Source organism: Oryza glaberrima, chromosome 9 (genome assembly GCF_000147395.1).
Source record: "Oryza glaberrima chromosome 9, OglaRS2, whole genome shotgun sequence".
In the NCBI taxonomy this organism is placed as follows: domain Eukaryota; kingdom Viridiplantae; phylum Streptophyta; class Magnoliopsida; order Poales; family Poaceae; genus Oryza; species Oryza glaberrima.
In genome coordinates this window covers 13,365,034-13,380,579 of record NC_068334.1, presented here as the reverse complement: position 1 = coordinate 13,380,579, position 15,546 = coordinate 13,365,034, and positions in this window count along the sequence as shown.

Below are 15,546 nucleotides of genomic sequence, written 5' to 3'. Positions count from 1 at the left end.
CTGGAGGAAGAAAGTACAGCCATGCTTGTCAAGAAGCAGCATTGGTGGCCATTGGAGAGCTACGTCATCGCTTTGTAGAGGAGTTAGAGTCATCAGCTTTCCAGTACCATCCACACAAGCCTCATGGTCAAGACTATGGAACTTACAACTGTCCTGATGGTGAAGATAGTGCCACTCTAACGCATGCTGTGCATATGCTTAGTGCTATGGATGCAGTAGGTGTGGAGCGAGAAAAAGCAGCTCATGACAGGGAAAACTGGAATCGAGGCAAGATTTGCAAGTTGGAGAGTAAGGTATACCATCTACAGAAGGAATTAGCTGAGCTTAAAGGAGAAGCACTGCCGCCAGCACCCAAGCTTCGCCTCACTGCAAGGAAGAGAACCTGTCCACCACCTCGTCTCCAGTTAGCTTCGAAGACTCGTGTGGTGGGAGATGCTGTGCCTGATCGTGCTGAACCTGTCATCCACGTCTTAAGTGATGAGGAAGAAGAGGAAGACCCAGAAGAAAGAGAGCCAGCTACTCCAGAGGAAGAAGATCCATCGCTTCGTTTCGACGCAAGGCGGGAATAGTCGCTTAGTTAGATCGTTGCCGTAGTTCGCTGTGTTAGATTGCTTGCTTAAGTTTGCTTGTGAGTGTGTGGGTTTTAGTATGTTGCTTACATCATTGGTGGGATGTAACTGCATGAGTCTAGTCCTTTTGCTTGTCAGAGAGTAAGCTAGTTGGTGAGATAGTGTTAATGCAATTTAAAAGTAATTCTACAAAGTTAAGAGCAATATAGAATTTAAATTAATTAAAGAACTCCGTTCTAAGGGTATCTCTCTGTCGTTCTTTCCTTTTATCTGTGCTTTTCTTCAGATGGTGAACACTCGCACCGGAAGTGGAAGTGGAAGCGGAGGTGGTAACAATGAAGGAGATCCCACGCTTGCCTAAATTTTGGCCCAGCAAACTCAGTTGATTAATCTGTTAGTGCAGCAAGCGCAAAATCAGTAGGCAAACAACCAAAATCAACCCCCACCTCCACAGAACAAGTTGGCAGATTTTCTACGTGTGAGACCACCTACCTTCTCAAGCACTACTAACCCAGTAGAGGCAGGAGATTGGCTGCATGCTGTTGAGAAGAAGTTGGACTTGATTCAGTGCACTGAGCAGGAAAAGGTTTCTTTTGCTTCGCATCAGTTGCATGGTCCTGCTGCTGAATGGTGGGATCATTTTCGCCAAAACAGGGCTGAGGGAGAGCCTATCACCTGGCGGGAGTTCACTGTTGCTTTCAAGAAGACACACATACCATCGGGTGTTGTGGCCTTGAAGAAGAGAGAGTTCAGAGCACTCAACCAGGGATCCCGTTCTGTCATAGAGTACCTCCATGATTTTAATCGCTTAGCTCGCTATGCCCCAGAAGATGTTCGCACTGATGAAGAACGTCAGGAAAAGTTTTTAGAAGGACTGAATGATGAGTTGTCTTATGCATTGATGTCTACGGATTACCGGGATTTCCAGCAGCTGGTGGACAAGGCGATTCGCCAGGAAGACAAGTACAACAGGATGGAACAGAAGAAGCGTAGGGCTGCCCAATTCAAGGCTCAACAGGGTAGTAACCAGAGGCCGCGTATTGTTATGGGACCTCAAGCTGCATCATACCCACAGGGAGGATCCTCGTCAGTTGTTCGCCCTCAACGCCAGTTCTACAACAACAACACTGGTAATCGCAGCAATGACAATCGTAATGTGGTCGTTCGTCCTGTAGCGGCCCCAACTCAGAATCAACCTGTCTGGAAGGAACAGGGAAGCAAGCCAGGGGTGTGCTTCAATTGTGGTGATCCAGGACATTATGCTGATAAGTGTCCAAAGCCACGACGTGTGAAGAATGCTCCAGCCCAGAACAACTCCAATGCTCCAGCACCGAAGGCTCGTGTTAATCATGTTGCAGCTGCAAAAGCCCAGAATGCACCTGATGTGGTTTTGGGTACGTTTCCTGTTAACTCTATACCCGCATCTGTGCTTTTTGATTCAGGTGCTACACATTCCTTTTTATCTAAAAGTTTCCGCCACTTGCCGCACCTTCTCCTCGTTGGAAACGAGCTCGCGCCGTCGCCCTCTCTCTCCTCCGTCGCCGACGACCTCCGGCCGGCCCTCTCCGCTCGCCGGAACCGTTTCCCGCCTCGGCGTCGCCTTCTCTGGCTTCACCGCACCGCCGCCGACCCCGTCCACCACCTCGCCGAGCTCGCCGACTGCCGGAGCGCCGTCGTCCCCGTCCACCCGAGCCGCGCCACCGCCTTCCTCCGCTCCGGCCGCCTCCTTTGTCGTCGCCGTCGACCCGGGGTGAGCCGTGGACCGCCGCCTCTTTTCCCCTTCCCTCCCCCTCTCTTGGCCGCCGCTCCGCCGTGCCTATGGCCGCCGCCGGCGACCATAGGGGCGCGGGCGCCGCCTCCCGCCGGCCGCGCCGACGTGGCCGCCTCTGGGCGCGCCGTGTGGCCGCCGCGTGGGGCTCAGCCATCAGCCGCCCGCGCCTTCGGGTGCGGCTGATGCGTGGGGCCCACGACGCCGGCCGGTGTGAGCCCGGGTGCGCCCGGTCCACCGTGGACCGTGAGGTTGCCGCGTGGGCCCACTCCCGTGGACCCGGTCCGCGCGCCCCCTCCCCTCGGCTGACGCAATAAATCCTTTTTAAATTAAAATTTAAATGAAGAAATTCGCAAATATTCACTTAAAGAGCATATAAACTTCAAATTGCCATAACTTGGCCATTTGAACTCGGAATTGGACCGTTCAAGTCTCTAATTTTTCCTTAAGAAGTCAAGAACCCATTTTTGTGCTTTGTTCCTGCTTGTTATATAGAGTTTATTAGAGTAAAAGCCTTTTTCCTTTCCATTGGTCGTGTAGACGCTGCCGCTTCGGAAGATCCGCTCTACGTGGAGGTTGAAGCCAACGTTTGGGAAAGCGAGCAAGACAAGTCACATCATCTTTGAACATATTGGATCCCAGTTTGTGAAATTATTTTGATTTAAATTAATGCATTATCGCTTTATTTAAATTCCCGCGTTATCACTGTTTTATTTAGCCATGCCTATTTACCTTTGTTATGTCCTTATTATTATTGTTATTGTTATTATTACCTTGTTCACCCTAGAATAAACAAAACCCCAACTAGTGGGTACTCTATTCATGGTTCCACTAGTATGAATTTAGGTAGATGCTTCGCTGATTAATTAGGCAACATTAGGTGGTTTTATAACTCTAGACTTTGGGAATATTCATATCACTTGGACATTATGGAATGGTTGGATTATTGTGGAATTGGACACACACACCTCCCCCTCTATTCAAAACCCTCAAAATGGTTTTAGGCTGGGCTCGGGGTGCATGGTTTTGATAGTAGCACCTCGGCCACATAAGGACCGGTCTTCGGGCCTCTGTTGCAAAGCACTACCGTACTTCCACATGTCTAGTGGGTAAGGCTTAGTTTGTGGCTCAGTCTGGTTATAAACAAAAGTACACGGATGAAGATGGACGAAGTCGGGGGTCGATGGACATCTCTAGGACAAATGAAGGCTACACGAGCTGCGGCCTGGTAGTCGAGATGTCATGGCACAGGGCTGGTGTCCTGCTGCTAGGGGCTCAGTCCTGCCTACCTGTCCCGGAGGTTCCGGCCGTAGGTGGGGTTGGGTCGGTACTTTTGTCTATGGCTAGGATGGGTTGGAAACTTTGTCATGTCTTCCGTCCATATGCCGTGGTGGTATGTGGCACGTGGTTGCACGTGAGAAAGATGTGTCTTGTGGGTAAAGATGTACACCTCTGATCAGAATATAACCTATTCGAATAGCCGCGCCATCGGTTATGGGCAAGCCTAGCAATGTACCCAAGTTAGTGTTTTAAATTCTTAAAACTTGGTTAACAACTAAAATGTGGAATGGTTGGCCTGGGTTGGCTTGGGACGAGCTGGGACCCAGGGTCGGGTTGCCAGTTCGGTCCGAATCATCGTAGGCCTTGGGTTAAGGCAGGTTCGTGTGGGTTCACGGCCTTGTTTAAAAATATTGTATAGATCTAGGATCGTGTTTTCTAAAAGTAGCTTTGAGCAACTAAGTGTCTTCTAATGGTGTTTACTGCAAACCCTAACCCCCTCTATATTATTACTCCGTTGTACTCCTTTGCATTTATTCTGCACTTGTGGGTGTGTCTTGTTGAGTACGGTAGTTGTACTCAATCTTGCTCAATTTTTCCCAAACCCAGAAGAGGAGCTCCTGGATGATGAAGGCTTTGGTGTCTAGCTCGTGCCTACCGTCAAGCGCCTGTGGTCGTCACCCTAGTCTTCCGCTGTTTTTCGTTGTCTCCTTGTGTGCTGGGCCTTCGTCGCCCATGTAATAATTAACTATTTACGCTTCCGCTTGTTAAACTCTGAATTGTATCAACTTTTGGTGTACCTTGCCTCCTGGGACAAGGAATAATACACGCATGTAAGGAACGCCCGTTGGGTTATTTCCGGTCGTGACAAGTTGGTATCAGAGCCTCCTTGACCCTAGGACGAGCCTTAGATCCCAAGCCTTAGCAATATTTTCGAAATAAAAATCCTTTTTTACTCGTGAAAATCCTCTAGTCTCTCTCTGTCCTGCTGCTTCATTTATCGTCAAAAGCTGATCTTTAAAATGTTTTTCTCTTTTGCCTTCGCTTGTAGATGGCCGGCAGCATCAACCGTCGTGGCCTGGACCTGACTGGCTTTGTTTTGGAGCTGCGGGGCATGTGCGTTGTCTTCGGGTATCCGCATGGAGTGGACTACCAGGGCAGGAAGCTTCCGGAGCAGGATGGTGACGATGCAGAGCCCCGCGCCGCTTGGGAGGTCACTGCGGTGATCCTTACTGGCTCTCCCGAGAGGACTTCGTTGGCGGTCACCGCGGGTGGAGATTCTTTCCCCGCCGCTTGCCAGAACGCTCCGCTCCTCGCCATCGGCACTCTTCACCAGCGCTATCCGGACGAGTTGCAGCACCCGCCCAACCGCTACCACCCTCGTCGAGGAGGAGCCCGCGACTACGCCACCTTTAGGGATGCTAGTTCGGAGGATGACGCTACCATCATGCACCTGGCGCGCATGGTGGAGGCGTACGACGCGGCCCGTATCGACTTCCATCATATGATGCGCCGTGGGTTGGTCGAGAACAACATGAAGATCCTAGAGCTGCGTCAAGAGAAATTGCAGCTGAAGAAGGACTTAGACGCGGTGGAGGCGCAGCTGTGTCAGCTCAAGAATCCGCCGCAACACAATGCTCCACCCCCACCACCACCCCCGCAGCACTCTAAGCTTGCCGAGTTCCTCCGCATCCGCCCGCCTACCTTCTCTAGCTCCAATAACCCCGTTGATGCCTTGGATTGGTTGCATGCTGTGGGGAAAAAGTTGGACACCGTCCAGTGCAATGATGAGGAGAAAGTCATCTTCGCCACCCACCAACTGCAGGGGCCCGCATCTCTATGGTGGGACCACTTCTAGGCTACGTAGCCAGAGGGACAGCCTATCACCTGGGCCCGCTTCACCGCCGCTTTCCGGAGGACCCATGTGCCCGCCGGAGTCATGGCCCTTAAGAAGAGGGAATTTCGGGAGTTGAAGCAAGGCAACCGCTCTGTGATGGAGTATTTGCACGAGTTCAATAACTTGGCCCGGTACGCCCCAGAGGATGTTCGTGAAGATGAGGAGAAGCAGGAGAAGTTCCTGGCAGGAACGGACCCTGAGCTGTCTGTGCGTCTGGTCTCCGGGGATTATCCTGATTTCCAGCGCCTGGTGGACAAGAGCATCCGCCTAGAAGCCAAGCATAAGGAACTGGAGTCGCACAAGCGTCGCTTGGCGAATTTCCGCAATCAACAGGGGGCTAACCAAAGGGTCCGCTACACCAATCCCTATCCCGGGGGATCCTCCTCGCAGCAGCAGCAGCAGCAACCTCGCTCCGCGCCCCGACCTCAATTCGTGCTGCGCGTCCCACAGCCGCAACAGCAGCAGAATCAACAAGGGACCCGTGCGCCCCGCCCTCCTGCACCAGCAGTGCAGCCTGGTCAAGGCCGCAGGGATGCTCAAGGTCAACAGCGTCTGTGCTTCAACTGCTTCGAGCCCGGACACTTTGCGGATAAATGTCCGAAGCCGAGGCGCCAGCAAGGCCAAGCGCCTCCCCGCCCCAACAACGGCGATAAGGATGTCACTCGGGGTCGTGTGAACCACGTGACTGCCTAGGATGTGTTGACAACTCCAGACGTCATCGTTGGTACGTTCCTTATTCATTCCATCCCTGCTACCATTTTGTTCGACTCTGGAGCTTCCCACTCATTTATATCTGTGCCATTCATGGGGAGAAATCAGCTGGGGGTAGAAAGGCTTAGGAACCCTCTGCTCATCACCACCCCTGGAGGGGTTATGACAACGAAGTATTATAGCCCGACCGTTCCTATAGAAATCCAGAGAATTCCTTTTCCCTCGGATCTGATTCTTCTGGACACCAAGAACTTGGATGTGATCCTCGGGATGAATTGGTTGGCTCAATTCCAAGGAGTAGTGGATTGCGCAAGGCGCACTGTCACTCTGTACCGGGGGCCGGATCAACCGGTTGTTTTCTTTGCACCCCCAACTTCCGTCGGCAGTTCAGTACTTCATCAGCTAGGACTGCCAGAAATACCCATCGTCAGTGAATTCGGTGACGTGTTTCTGGAAGAACTACCTGGTATGCCGCCCAAGCGGAAGATTGAGTTCCGGATAGATCTTGCTCCAGGAACCACTCCTCTATACAAGCGACCCTACCGTATGGCAGCAAATGAATTGGCCAAAGTCAAGAAGCAGTTGGAAGAGTTTAAAGAGAAGGGGTATATACGGCCGAGCACTTCCCCCTGGGGTGCTCCCGTGATTTTTGTGGAGAAGAAAGACAAGACAAAGAGGATGTGCGTTGACTACAGAGCCCTCAATGAAGTTACTATAAAAAACAAGTACCCTCTTCCCCGGATCGATGATCTGTTCGATCAGCTTAAAGGTGCCACTGTATTCTCCAAGATTGATCTTCGTTCCGGATATCACCAGTTGCGCATCCGTGAAGAAGATATCCCGAAGACCGCATTCACCACGCGATACAGACTGTATGAATTCACGGTGATGTCGTTCGGTCTGACCAATGCTCCTGCCTTCTTCATGAACTTAATAAACAAAGTGTTCATGGAATACCTGGATAAGTTTGTTGTGGTCTTTATTGACGACATACTGGTGTACTCACGGTCAAAAGAAGACCATCAGCAGCACCTTCGTTTAGTGTTGGGAAAGCTCCGGCAGCACCAATTGTATGCCAAGCTTAGCAAGTGTGAGTTCTGGTTGTCCGAAGTCAAGTTCTTAGGGCACGTGATATATGCTAAAGGAGTTGCTGTGGATCCCGAAATGGTGACCGCCGTCACTGATTGGAAGCAACCCAAGACAGTCACTCAGGTCCGCAGCTTTTTGGGTTTGGCCGGATACTACCGGAGATTCATCGAGAATTTCTCCAAAATTGCCAGGCCCATGACGCAGTTGTTGAAGAAAGAATAAAAATTTGTGTGGAGCCCGCAATGCGAGAAAGCATTCCAAACTCTCAAAGAAAAGCTGGTTTCCTTGCCAGTGTTAATCTTACCGGATACTCGCAAGGACTTCCTGGTGTACTATGACGCTTCGCGCCAAGGATTGGGGTGCGTATTAATGCAGGAAGGTCATGTGGTAGCCTATGCCTCACGCCAGCTACGGCCCCATGAAGGCAACTACCCTACCCATGATTTGGAGTTGGCCGCTGTGGTTCATGCTCTAAAGATCTGGCGGCATTATCTCATTGGAAATCGCTGCGAAATATATACCGATCATAAGAGTTTGAAATACATCTTCACCCAGTCGGATCTGAATCTTCGTCAGAGAAGATGGTTAGAGCTCATCAAGGATTATGATGTGGGAATCCACTATCACCCTAGTAAGGCCAACGTGGTCGCCGACGCGCTATGTCGAAAAAGCCATTGCAGCACTCTTGGCGTCCGTGGCATTCCACCGGAACTTAATCAACAGTTGGAAGCCCTGAACCTAAGCATCGTTAGCCATGGATTCTTGGCTACGCTGGAAGCCAAGCGTACCTTGCTCGATCAAATCCGCGAGGCTCAGAAGAATGATCCAGATATGCATGGGATCCACAAGAATATGAAACAGGGTAAAGCCGCTGGTTTCACAGAGGATGAACACGGAACCCTATGGAACGGAAATCGTGTATGTGTTCCGGACGACAAGGAACTTAAACAGTTGATACTTCAGGAAGCTCACGAAAGTCCTTATTCCATCCACCCTGGCAGCACAAAGATGTACTTGGGCTTGAAAGAGAAATACTGGTGGGTTAGTATGAAGCGGGAAATTGCAGAGTTCGTGGCCCTTTGTGATGTGTGCCAGCGTGTCAAAGCAGAGCACCAACGACCGGCCGGACTTCTCCAACCCCTACAAGTACCAGAATGGAAATGGGATGAAATTGGGATGGATTTTATCACCGGACTTCCAAAAACCTAAGGTGGATATGATTCTATATGGGTAGTCGTGGATCGACTAACCAAGGTAGCTCGGTTCATTCCCGTAAAGACCACCTATGGAGGGAACAAATTAGCTGAGCTCTACTTCGCTAGGATCGTGAGTCTCCATGGCGTTCCTAAGAAAATTGTATCTGATAGGGGAAGCCAATTCACCTCTCACTTCTGGAAGAAGCTCCAAGAAGAGTTGGGTACCCGATTAAATTTCAGCACCGCGTATCACCCGCAGACAGATGGACAGACCGAGCGTCTGAATCATATCCTCGAAGATATGCTCCGCGCATGTGTTCTAGATTTTGGGAAGACCTGGGATAAGAGTCTCCCCTACGCCGAGTTCTCCTACAATAACAGCTACCAAGCCAGCATACAGATGGCACCCTATGAAGCGTTGTATGGCCGCAAATGCCGGACACCACTATTGTGGGACCAAGTTGGGGAAAGCCAAGTGTTCGGGACTGATATCTTGAGAGAAGCTGAAGCTAAGGTCAGAACCATCCGGAATAATCTAAAGGTGGCACAGTCTCGGCAGAAGAGTTATGCAGACAACCGACGCCGTACCCTAGAATTCGCAGTGGATGACTTTGTGTATCTCCGGGTCACGCCGTTGCGGGGCGTACACAGGTTTCAGACGAAAGGGAAGCTCGCACCTAGGTTTGTGGGGCCTTTTCGCATCATTGCTCGACGCGGAGAAGTTGCTTACCAGTTGGAGCTGCCCGCATCCTTGGGCAATGTGCACGCTGTGTTCCATGTGTCGCAACTCAAGAAATGTCTTCGAGTGCCGTCCGAGCAAGCCGATTCAGAGCATATTGAAGTTCGCGAAGACTTGACCTACGTGGAGAGGCCAGTGAAGATTCTGGACAGCATGGAGCGCAGGACCAGGAATCGGGTAATCCGTTTTTGCAAGGTCCAATGGAGCAACCACGCCGAGGAAGAAGCTACTTGGGAACATGAAGACGAGCTGAAGTCAGCCCATCCAGATCTCTTCGCCAGTTCTTCCGAATCTCGGGGTCAAGATTCCGTTTAAGGGGGGTAGGTTTGTCACGTCCCAAAACGACCCTAAAATATATCCTTTAAATTATGCCTAGAATAATTAAAATCCTTGTGAAAGCCTCCAAAAATTAAAATGTGCAAAGTTAAAAGTCAAATAAGGCTTGGAGGATTTTTATATATTTCCTAAAAGCCTAAAATGTGTAAATAAATTTTAGTGGAATTTTCAGAGCACAAATAATAATTATTAAGAAATAAACAAAGTTGAAAAGGTTTTATAAAAAGAAAAACCCTAAAAACCCCTCTCCCCTCTAATGGGCCGGCTCGGCCCATCTCCCTTCCCCTCTCTCTCCTCTTCCCGCGGCCCATTCGGCCTTCTCCCCGCGCGCGCCGCTGACCGGCGGGCTCACCCGCCACCCTCGCTGACGGGTGGGGCCCACCCGTCATCCCCGTCCTCCCGCCGCTTCCGCCGCCCTGCCCGCGCCAAGCGCCGCCGCCGCTGCCGAATCCGCCGCATCCCGCCGTCCCCGCGTGCAATTAAGTGGGGGGAATTATTCCCCGTGATCCCCTCCCCTTTCCCCCCCATTTTCCCCTCTCTCTCTCGCATTCAAACGGCCGGATTTGCTCCCGCAAATCTCGCCGGCGCCATTGATGGCGGCCGGACCTCCCGCGCCGGTTTCCTTCCCCGCCGGCCGCCCTCTCTCCCTCCCAACCCTATTTAAACCCTCCCCGCACCTCCCTCGCCCGTTTCCGCCACTTGCCGCACCTTCTCCTCGCCGGAAACGAGCTCGCACCGTCGCCCTCTCTCTCCTCCGTCGCCGACGATATCCGGCCGGCCCTCTCCGCTCGCCGGGACCGTCTCCCGCCTCGGCGTCGCCTTCTCCGGCTTCGCCGCACCGCCGCCGACCCCGTCCACCACCTCGCCGAGCTCGCCAACCGCCGGAGCACCGTCGTCCCCGTCCACCCGAGCTGCGCCGCCGCCTTCCTCCGCTTCGGCCGCCTTCTTTGTCATCGCCGTCGACCCGGGGTGAGCTGTGGACCGCCGCCTCTTTTCCTCCTTCCCTCCCCTTCTCTCGGCCGCCGCTCCACCGTGCCTATGGTCGCCGCTGGCGACCATAGGGGCGCGGGCGCCGCCTCCCGCCGGCCACGCTGACGTGGCCGCCTCTGGGCGCGCCATGTGGCCGCCGCGTGGGGCCCAGCCGTCAGCCGCCCACGCCCTCGGGTGCGGCTGACGCGTGGGGCCCACGGCGCTGGCCGGTGTGAGCCCGGGTGCGCCCGGTCCACCGTGGACCGTGAGGCTGCCGCGTGGGCCCACTCCCGTGGACCCGGTCCGCGCGCCCCCTCCCCGCGGCTGACGCAATAAATCCTTTTTAAATTAAAATTTAAATGAAGAAATTTGCAAATATTCACTTAAAGAGCATATAAACTTCAAATGGGCATAACTTGGCCATTTGAACTCGGAATTGGACCATTCAAGTCTCTAATTTTTCCTTAAGAAGTCAAGAACCCATTTTTGTGCTTTGTTCCTGCTTGTTATATGGAGTTTATTAGAGTAAAAGCCTTTTTCCTTTCCGTTGGTCGTGTAGACGCTGCCGCTTCGGAAGATCCGCTCTACGTGAAGGTTGAAGCCAACGTTTGGGAAAGTGAGCAAGGCAAGTCACATCATCTTTGAACATATTGGATCCCAGTTTGTGAAATTATTTTGATTTAAATTAATGCATTATCGCTTTATTTAAATTCTCGAGTTATCACTGTTTTATTTAGCCATACCTATTTACCTCTGTTATGACCTTATTATTATTGTTATTGTTATTATTACCTTGTTCACCCTAGAATAAACAAAACCCCAACTAGTGGGTACTCTATTCATGGTTCCAATAGTATGAATTTAGGTAGATGCTTCGCTGATTAATTAGGCAACATTAGGTGGTTTTATAACTCTAGACTTTGGGAATATTCATATCACTTGGACATTATGGAATGGTTGGATTATTGTGGAATTGGACACACACAACTCCCCCTCTATTCAAAACCCTCAAAATGGTTTTAGGCTGGGCTCGGGGTGCATGGTTTTGATAGTAGCACCTCGGCCACATAAGGACCGGTCTTCGGGCCTCTGTTGCAAAGCACTACCGTACTTCCACATGTCTAGTGGGTAAGGCTTAGTTTGTGGCTCAGTCTGGTTATAAACAAAAGTACACGGATGGAGATGGACGAAGTCGGGGGTCGATGGACATCTCTAGGACAAATGAAGGCTACACGAGCTGCGGCCCGGTAGTCGAGATGTCATGGCACAGGGCTGGTGTCCTGCTGCTAGGGGCTCAGTCCTGCCTAGTTGTCCCGGAGGTTCCGGCCATAGGTGGGGTTGGGTCGGTACTCTTGTCTATGGCTAGGATGGGTTGGGACGGTACTCCTCGCCATCGGCACTCTTCACCAACGCTATCTGGACGAGTTGCAGCACTCGCCCTACCGCTACCACCCTCGTCGAGGAGGAGCCCGCGACTACGCCACCTTTAGGGATGCTAGCTCGGAGGATGACGCTACCATCATGCACCTGGCGCGCATGGTGGAGGCGTACGACGCGGCCCGTATCGACTTCCATCATATGGTGCGCCGTGGGTTGGTCGAGAACAACATGAAGATCCTAGAGCTGCGTCAAGAGAATTTGCAGCTGAAGAAGGACTTAGACGCAGTGGAGGCGCAGCTGTGTCAGCTCAAGATTGCTCAGGTAGAAGTCTGCCACCCCAAGCGCCGCCGCGTTTGCCGCAGCCTGAAGATCACCGCCCGCAAGAGTACCTCCAGGCCTGAGCTTGTTCGTCAGTCCTTGGCGTGGACCTGCTTCGTGGAGACCCCTTGCACCGAGCCCGCGCCCGTGGTTCCTCAGGAGGAGGGAGCCTCTGGCATTGGTAGCACGGAGGATGTGCTGTTGCTCACCTTCCGCCCTGGCCCATCGCAGAAGTAGACGAGCAGCTAGTAGGCTCGCGCGTGTGTTCTTCTCGTTTGTTTTCCTACTTGAGTCGTGTGGGGCATGGTTATACCGGTGTGTGGTATAACTGTGTTAGAGCCTGTGGTCGTCGCCCTAGTCTTCCGCTGTTTTTCGTTGTCTCCTTGTGTGCTGGGCCTTCGTCACCCATGTAATAATTAACTATTTACGCTTCCGCTTGTTAAACTCTGAATTGTGTCAACTTTTGGTGTACCTTGCCTCCTGGGACAAGGAATAATACACGCACGTAAGGAACGCCCGTTGGGTTATTTCCGGTCGTGACATGACGTCAGCATGACGTCATAAATCCCTTTTGAGTTTTTTTTATTAGATGCAAATAGATTAAAACTTCAGAAAATCATAACTAATTCTTCGTAACTCCAATTCGAGTGGTTCAAGTTTCTAAATTTTTCTAAAATTGAGATCTACATGTTAAAAATATCCACATGTACTGTTTATGCTTGTTTTTGTACTATTTTGTTGATTTTGTCTTTTTGCTTTAGTTTCCGACGTTCCCGAGGAGAGTGTTTCAGTTGAGGAAGGTTCAGAGGTTTTTGTGGAAGCTCAAGGCAAGACACACAGATTCCAAATAACCCTTTGAGCATGTTGAACCCGTTTAAAGCTATTGTTTTATTTCAACTTATGCATTATTTTCGAATGACATCGGGTGGTGAACCTTTGCCAATTAATTAATGGCCGAAGATGACTTTATTTTTCTATCGGATATAATTTGATTAGCTTGGACCTTATATATTGGATTGGTTCAGCTAAATGCTATATGTATATTTGCTTAGCCATGCTTAGAAACACTAGCTAATTAATGGGATAAATCATAAATCATATTACGTTATTAATTATGATTATATTTAATGATAGCTCACGATGGTTAATCGTGTTATGTTAATTAATTGATAATTAAAACCTGGTTAAAGGTGGGTTGTGAGCATATGGTTTTGATGGTTGTGCTCATGACAATTAAGGACTGGTTCGCGAGCTACTGTTGTGAAACTTTTACCGTGCCAACCACAAGCCAGCGTGGGCAACAGCTTTATCTTTTGTATAGCATGATTCATTATAGTGTGCCAGACTATGAAGCGGCGAGAAGTCCGTGGGGGTCGCTGGGGAGTCCATTGCCTCTGGTTTTGAGGGGGAGATTATGATCCAGGAACGGTGCATTGTGGTGAGTTGTGTTGTGCGAGGGGTATTGTCACAATTCCTTTCCGAGGTATCGTGGTGGTGCTGAGGCACGTGGTGACATGTTGTGGGGTTGTGTCTTGTGGGTACAGTGGTACACCTCTGATCAGAGTAAAACTATTCGAATAGCCGTGCCCGCGGTTATGGGTGAGTTGAGCAATGTTTTTCGTGATTAGTCCCACACTACTTATTATTGGTAATTGTGTTACTTAATTTGACTCCTGGTTTGGAATGGTATATTCCTGGTGTGGAGGTTTGATTTGTACAACCGGGGTTGGTTGTTCAGATGAGGTTGGGCCTATGCAACACGGGAGTGTTGTATGGTGTTTATTTAATACTGATTAATTATTTAACTGTTTTACTATCCTCTTAAATATTTATTAAATGCTGTTTACGCAAATGAGTTTTATTATGCCATCCTTTGTTATCCTGTGCACTTGCATATTTGCTGTGTGGCTTGTTGAGTATGTCATATGCTCATTCTTGCAATATTCATTCATCAGAGGAGCAGTACTTCAGTGAGGGTGATGATCTGGAGGACAAGGCTTGATCCAGGTTAAGTTGCTTGCGGAGTGGAGTCGCCATAGCTGTTCCGTAGTTTGTTTTATTTTCGCTGCGTAGAATGTTATTCTTTGAGAGGAACTATCCACCTCTGTAACAATTTATTATTCGTGAATATTAAATAGCTGTTTATTTGTACTCTATTATCAATTTGTTATTGTGTGCCTCGGCTGATTCCTGGACGAGGGTTTAACACACATGTAAGTGTTTGGAATTTTGGATAGAAATTCCGGGCGTGACAAGTGCAATCAATTCCACTCATTCCATTCTCTCCATTTGTAAGAGCACTAGGGGAAAAAAATAATCCGGTGCCATCTAATAAAATTTCTAGTTCAAAATATCGATCCTTGGCACCTGGCGGAACTTTTTTTCCATGAAATCATTTGAATGATTCTTTAAACAAAAGTATGGAGTAAAAATATCTTATGTAAGAAATAACATAAACCGGACCAGCTTGCGTGCATCAACGCTTCGATATATGCACACATATAAGACTGTTGTTGGGCGACTGTTATTTGCCGAGATTCCATGTAAAATAACCATAGGACTTGTGACGAGATCTTTCGGTTTGCCCAAAACCTCCATGTTAAATATCCCGCTTCCTTGGCATCTTGCGTTTAGATAGGTTGCACACCGCCTTGAATCAATAGCACAACTGCGCTAGCCTCCTCGTTTCAGCCGTTGGACCTATTCAAAGAGTTAGCCAAAGAAATATTTATGTACGTAGCTTCCTATTCGGCGTGCCCTTCAGTAAAACAGGCATGATTTTTTCATCCGAAGTCTTTTTAGGACTTACGACAACCCGCCATATCTTTTTTTCCGCCATAACTACCATATGAGCGGCTCAAACTAGAACAAGAGCATCATACCCGGCGCCGTCCAAGTGCAAAGCACTTCCTATCTCAAATACGACTGCTTCGTCGTAACCCTTAGCGAGTAACGTGGCATATTCACCATCGATGTCCTCGACATTTACTTCTCCTTTGCTCTATACGCTCTAAGGCTGCCTTTTTGGCATCCGGAGAAAAAAAATCCCTCGTTCGCCGCGCGCACGCTTCTCGAACTGCTAAACGGTGTGTTTTTCGCAAGACAATTCGATGCAAAAGTTGGTTAAAAAATATTACTAATCCATTTTTAAGGTATAAAATAATTAACACTCAACTAATCATACGCTGATGACACACCCTTTTTTGCGTATGTTCTCTTTTCCCCTCCTCACAAACACACCCTAAGTAACATTGGCGAAGTTTGATGCCTAGGAACCTGAATGATATGTTTATAGC